Raw genomic sequence first — 7,150 nt, 5'->3', positions numbered from 1 at the left:
TCCGGCTGTGCTTCATGAGGACTTGTCCTAAATCTCTTTTCTGTGGTACAGAGTGAAGACCATGGCTTCACCCGAATAGAAGTTTCTGGAAGAACTCGGGCTGCATCAAGCTCTGTCTCCTGCTTCTGAGGACAATAGAGGAGATTAGATTTCATCAGGAATACCAGAAATACAGGCAATCAACCATGGCTCTTTCCCCTGACTCTCAATGTGAAAACTTGGGTGTTGACCCAGACGCCTCCCTCTGTTTCCTGTGATGGTATTGAACTTCACTTCATTTCGCTCCTGGTTCCCTTGGTTTCCTGAGATCATTGCTCTATCTAGTCTATTTCCGGAGGTGACACCCAAGAGCCTATGAAGCTTTTGAGCAGGGGTATGTGTCCACTGTGAAGGGCAGCCCGCTTGCTTTTGAAGAGATGTGCTTGACAGCAGGCACGGGAAATGAAAGGGTGGTAATGAAACAAGCATGGAGGGAGAAATGAGAAAATAACTTTCAAGAGAGACGGAGGGAGAGCTCTGGCTCAGCAGTTGGGAGAGGTCCCTTGCTCCTGCTGACCCCTCAGTTTCAACTCCAATCCTCAGGTCTGACTGACCTATCACATAAGGACTGATGATGGCCAAAATACTGATTATGCCCCAGTGTTTACAAGATATAAAATAGGTTCTTGAGTGACCTGGTTATGCCTACTACTACACAAGTGCACAATAGTAGTCATGTAGACAATCCGGTCCTCTCACATGTCTACTGTACATCCCATAAATGTAAGCCTGGTAACGCTTGCTGCTTGCTTGCAGTCATTTGAAGTCTAGTTTGCTCTGTTATTGCTTGGAGAGCAGACTTCCATGGGCATCTTGGATTATCAAGACGTCACTTCGTTTATCAGAGGCTGCCCCCAGACTTTGGGAAGGACTATGGCCCAGTGTTTGGGTGTTGGGCCATTCTGAAGAAAACAAAACAAGAAAAACCCATGGTGACAGGCAGGCATGGGGAGGAAAGATGTGTATTGTAACTCACACCTAAAAAACTCTCTGGGTTTTTTTAGGGTACTGCCTATGTGCTTGAACTGCTGGGTTTATGGTGGTGACCACATCTGTAGTGTGGCATTTCAACTGTATTTGAATAAATCTTACCTGGGGATCGGGAAAGTAAAACAGCCACACTGGCCAGCCTTAAACCGGGCAGTGGTAACACACACCTTTAATCCCAGTAGCCACACTAGTTGCCAGAGAAAAGGGTAGTGCATGCCTTTAATCTCAGAACAAGAGAGGATTATAAAATGGGAAGAAAAAAATCTCTCAGACTCGGTCTCTTTCTGAGATGCCTGGGGGCAGGATTGCCATTTAAAACTGGCTTGGGGCAACGTCTCAGGTAACGGTGGGTGCGTAGATGATTGGTGGTAGCTATAATTACACTTGCAGGTGTAAGACTTCTATGAATCCTCTTAGATGCTAGCAGGGTGGTTTTATGACTGAACGACCTTCCACGTGTACTACATTTGAAAGGCTTCTTTCTTTCGCTTGTGTGTAGTTTCAGGTTGTCCTGTGTGTACATAGAAGCCTTTCTGACACTCTGCATAGAAAAATGATCTCTCCTGTATTTTCTTGTGGACTGAAAGATAACAGGGATGATCAGACTGAAGAAACTGATCCTTTTGGGTAATGACAAGGGAGTCCATCTCACTCCCAGGACTACCAACACCACTGTCTTCTTCACTAGCATTCCAGGGATTGTTTTGGCCAACTTCACTGTCCTTGGGAGATTGGCAAGGGTGTCCTTGCATTCTCTTGTGTTAATGTTGTTGTAGATTGTTCTTTCAAGAGCTTAATGACTACTTTAAGGTCATATTCCCAGAAAAGAGGGCTTCCCGCCCCTGCACGGAGACGTGAGCCATGACGGGAGGCTCCATGCACTCGTCAGTCAGTTTCTCCGTGAGTTTCCCCATGTTTCGGCCGCTTGATTCCCACTTGTCTTCTACCGCAAACTTATCCTTGTCATGCATGGTTTTGAGAAACTGCTCCTTGATCTGTTTTTCTGGGTACAACCACAAGGTAAGCGTCTCCCAGAGTGCTTGTAGTTCCTGTTTTGCACAGGAGCCATTGTCAGTTGGGAAAGTTGAGTTGAGCACTAGGGGAGGTGGAGATGTGGTCTTCCCCTGACACAGGAGGAAACTGGGTTAAAAAAACCTGGATGTTGTCTGATAAGCCATTTTCTGGTGACTGGGGCTTACAGGAGTCTCTGAGATGAGAAGCCATTCTGCTGAGAATCCTCAGAAAGATTCAAATACGGCAGACTTGAAGCTTTTGTTCTAGGGTGCATTTGATATCAAATACGGCAGACTTGAAGCTCTTGTTCTAGGGTACATTTGATATCAAGTACAGCAGACTTGAAGCTCTTGTTCTAGGGTAGATTTTATACCAAGGGGTGAGTCCAGCAAGCACTAGGAGCTGATGTGTCTCCAGACTTGCTCCGCTTCATTTTCAGGCTCAACTTTTGGGGGCATGAATTTATGAAAAAGCCATTGCCTGAGGATTTTTAGTCACCAGGACAGAGCTGAGATTGGAATTCCAGCTCTAGGAATTAGGACCCAAACCCAGGCAACTGAGTTCGGGAGAAAAACCAGTGCTCCCAGCTCCCACCCGCCCCAGCTTAGCTTCCATGTAAAGATGGAAAACACACAGAGAATCTGGATACTGTATGTTAGTTGTGTTGTCTTTGTATTGAGAAAGGAGCAGCAACTGCTAAAAGACATTTGAACATAAATGCTGCTGAATTAATCCAACCTATATATCTTGAAGATGCCTTGACTTCGAAATTTAAGTCAAAAGATAATGTTACTTTGGAGAAGAGGTTGTGCTTTTGTTTCCACAGGAAGTGAGAGACTGTGGATTCCTTCTGGACTAAGAAAAATAAGGTTTGATCCATAAAGACCCCCTGAAAAATCCTCCAATAGGAGTGGATGGCCTAGATATTCAACGTTTTAGAGCACCTCGGTTGGAGTTTCCTTTGAGTTCTACATCCAGAACAGCCTCAAGACTGCTGCCTGAGATGATCCAGCCTCACAGAATACTCCTGTCAGGACTTGACCATAATCCTAAATTTTCTCTGGGTCCCCATAAGATTATCAGTGCCTCCATTCATCAGAAAGTAGCCTAGAAAACTACACCCACGGTCCCCCCAAAAAATGGATTATGGATGTTTGTCTTTGTCTAATGTGTTGGTTGTCAGTTTCTATGGATAACTGTCAGGGAAAAAAACTGAACAAGGAAATTAGATTCAAGGTTATTGTTTGGGGAAAAAAAGACTATAGATAATCTAGTTTTGAGAGAAAGAGGCCAGGAGGTAATAGCATATGCCAGACTCAGGAGGCAGAGGCAGGCGAGTTTGAGGTCAGCCTGGTCTACAGGACTGGCTCCATAGCAACTGAGAAACCGTGTCTTGAAAAATGACAAATGGGAAAGAAAAGAAAAAAAGTATATAGATAGGTGATAGAATAAAAGGTTAGATTATTGAATCTACTATGAAAAGAAAAGGATATAGATATAAGATAAATTAACTTTTTAAAAAGCAACTAGTTTTGAATGTTTTACATTGGGTTGGACTTTTGCATATTGTATACAAACTTTGTATATTAAATTCATTTTATTAAAACATGTTATACATACATTTCTAGTCTTGTTCAAGGTATTGTACCCATTCAACTCTTAACAATGTAATACAAATTTCTAGACCTTAAGTTATTACCAACTGTTAGGATTATAAGGAAATGCAGATTAATTAGTCACCTATTAGAATTGAACTCATAGTCACAGATACATTTTTGAAGATATTTTAGATCATCTTCAAGCACTTCCAAGAGCAACATAATATGGCATTTAAGTATTAATTTTAAACTTAACAAAACAACTTTTACTTATTAGTGGCAACACCAGTACTCCATGAATCTAGAGAAGCGGGAAGCCAGTTACTACTGTTGAAGATTTTAATGGTCACTGAGAGACCGGATGTGATATAGGCTGATGGTTAGGTTTAGAATAGAACAAGAACAAGTGCTGTAGTCACTATGATGTGACCAGGCTTGAAAAGGAGGAAGGATTTAGACAGGAAAAACAAAACAACTGCTTTTCCCATCCAATAAAAATTCTAAATATTGAAATTGTTTCAGGTTGAAGGTATAACTTAATGGCAAAGTTCATGTTTTGCATGCGCAAGGCTCTACATTCCAATGCCCAGTAACAAAAAAATGTTATTTCCAACTACAATTAATCTTACAGCATTAGTGCATCAACCCTCACCTCTACAACAGAGACACAAGGGCTGTTTACCTATTACATCACGAGTAATCGCTCAAGTCTTTGCCCTTCGGTGATTCCCAATTTCTTATGAGTGAAAGTACACTTGCAGATACCTAGAATCCCCCTTGAGGACCGCAGGCTCCTTGTAGGGAATCTGTTGTAAGAAGAGTAGGCTATCAAGTACAAACCACTTATCCAAGTACTCAAATCTTTCCTAAACAGACTAATGAATTCACACGAACAGCCAGGGAAGATGTTTGTAAATGGGCATTTTTAACTCTTGGAATCAAACATTTTTCATGGGCGGGTAGTGTATAAGATTTGCAAAAGCTGGGATGATTAGAGCTCCTGGATCTGAATAGAAGACACTGTACCCTCCAGGGCTCTGTAGACCACGGGCAGCACACTGCTCTTTATCTTGTCAGGAGGGGTTTTGGTTAGGAGCAAATCCATTTTTTGTAAAAATAAATAAATAAATAAATAAAATAACAAGATTTTTCATCTGATCCACATCGGGTCTTAGAGCTGGTGTCACATTTAGCAAATGTTTCACCTGTTCACAAACTTCCTCAGGTCTACTTTTAAGTGAACTGGATCCTAAGTGACTCAACTGGTCCAAATGTCTACTGAAACTCTTGTAAACACCCTCCTTGTGGACTTCAAATATAGGTTTCTCTTTATTAGAGACAGCATACATAACCGTTCTAAAGAATACATATTGCTTGCTATCTCCCAGCTCATGGAGAGGATGTACTCAGGAGCCAAGTATTCAGGATGTGGAAGGCACAAAGATGTTAAGTTTGGGTCCCACTCTTCACAAGGAAACTTAGGCTCTTATTCAGAAAGATTGTTTGACACACAAAACTCAAAACCCATTATTTTTCAGGCTCCACTCTTATTCAAAATGACATTTTCAGGATTAACGTTTCCATAAACCATTTTCACACTGCTATGCAAAAATAACAATCCTTACAATCCTAAACAAACCATACTTAGTTTTACATCAAAATGTTTATAACCCTTAATGTCTGGAGATATTGAAGAGGGTAGATTTTCCCAGTTTCCAAGAACATTGGCTAAACTGGCAAAAACTGGTTCTGTACAAAATGCCAAGCAATCCCTTGACTCTTCAAGGGATGCTGGACAGTAAGAAGGAGAGGGTGCCATAGCTGGGTGAGCTGCTGGACTCCTTGTTTTAAAGAACCAATGATTTGATCCTTTTCAAATTTTTGACATTTGTCAATCATCTTTTTATCAAAGACAAAACAGCCACTTCCTGTTTTGTTGACTTCTTTGTGCTGTTAAAAAATCTTCCATGCCAGCCCACAGTCACCACTGACAGTGTGTTAGCCAACATCAAGTTCCCTAGCAACAAGGTTTCCCATGACAGCACTAGTAACATCAGCTGTTACCTTTGTAACAGTGCTCTTCAATTTACTCAGCATGGACTCCATGTCTGCAGTACTTGGTGGTTCAAGTTACCTAGCTCACCACCTCACGTCTCCCAAGAATTCCTTCTTCTTCTTCTTCTTCTTCTTCTTCTTCTTCTTCTTCTTCTTCTTCTTCTTCTTCTTCTTCTTCTTCTTCTTCTTCTTCTTCTTCTTCTTCTCCTTCTCCTTCTCCTTCTCCCCCTCCCCCTCCCCCTCCCCCTCCCTCTCCCTCTCCCTCTCCCTCCCTCTCTCTATGACAATGAGACATATCTGCTCCTGACAGCAACAATCTACTTAAGAGAAGATAATGGGCATCAAAGAAACTCCACATGGAATTGTACTTTCTTTGTGGCAAAAGTAAGCCACTGAACAAGAAAATGCCCCTGTCTCGATGACTGGCAATATGTTGTCTTAATTGGACAAGCAGGAGACAAAAGAAAGTGACTGTCAAATATTGTCAAGATAAGGAGGAACAGCCCTTCAGAATGTCATGCTTCACAGAAAGCTCTGTTGGATTTGCTAGACCTGTAGGCCGAAGATGAATAGCTCAATGTTGCAGAGGAACTTTGGGTGACTGTCCAGGCAGCCAGCTGTTTCTGTCATTACATTTTTTTGGAAGTCGCTTGCTTGCACTGCCCGCTTAATCAATATTATTTCCTTTTGGGGGTCTCTGAGGTAGTTGAAGACTAGATAGTTATAGTTATCATCTCCTTTGTTTATGAAACTCAGAAAAGAGATTCACTAAAGAAATGTAAAGTATATAAGGTTGAAAGATATCAAAAGATAGTTTTGAATGGTAATGCAAGTTATGATAGGAAGTAAATTAGGTACAAGGCTCTGGACTCACCAAGATAGAATAAATATGGAGTATTTTCTCTGAATTTGTCATATGCAAATGGCTAGGCATTGTTGATGTATTTGTTGCCTGTCCATATTGTATATAGTTATTGTACTTAAATATAGTTTTCTTACTAATTATAGCCTTTTATTTTAGACAAAAGGGAGAGATATAGTGGCATTTCTATTGTATTTTAATAAATAAAGCTTGCCTGGTGATCAAGAGAGTAAAACAGCCACACTGGTCAGCCTTACAGCCAGGCAGTGGTAACGCACACCTTTAATCGCAGTAACCACACTAGTTACCATAGAAACAGGGCAGTGCGTGCCTTTAATCCCAGTGATGCACATCTTTAATTCCAGAACTAGAGAGGATTGTAAAATGGGAGGAGACAGCTCTCAGACACAGTCTCATTCTGAGATTCCAGGAGGCAGGATCGCCATTTTGGACTGAGGTTGAGGTAAGAGTCAGTGGCTGGCTGCTTTGCTTTTCAGACCTTCAGGTTGAACCCCAACTTCGGTCTGAGATTTTATTAATCATGCTTCACACATGTGCTTGGGCTGGTGGCCTTTGCAGGTGCATTGCCAAA

General features: G+C 41.6%; 1 pseudogene; it reads right to left on the bottom strand.

Moving 5' to 3' along the window:
- Positions 1-1,829: 1,829 nt before the first annotated feature.
- LOC142836821 (SCY1-like protein 2) lies at positions 1,830-5,747 on the bottom strand (annotated as a pseudogene).
- Positions 5,748-7,150: the final 1,403 nt, after the last annotated feature.

The sequence above is a fragment of the Microtus pennsylvanicus genome, chromosome 17, assembly GCF_037038515.1.
Source record: "Microtus pennsylvanicus isolate mMicPen1 chromosome 17, mMicPen1.hap1, whole genome shotgun sequence".
Taxonomy (NCBI): domain Eukaryota; kingdom Metazoa; phylum Chordata; class Mammalia; order Rodentia; family Cricetidae; genus Microtus; species Microtus pennsylvanicus.
This window is presented reverse-complemented; position numbering and strand designations above follow the sequence as displayed.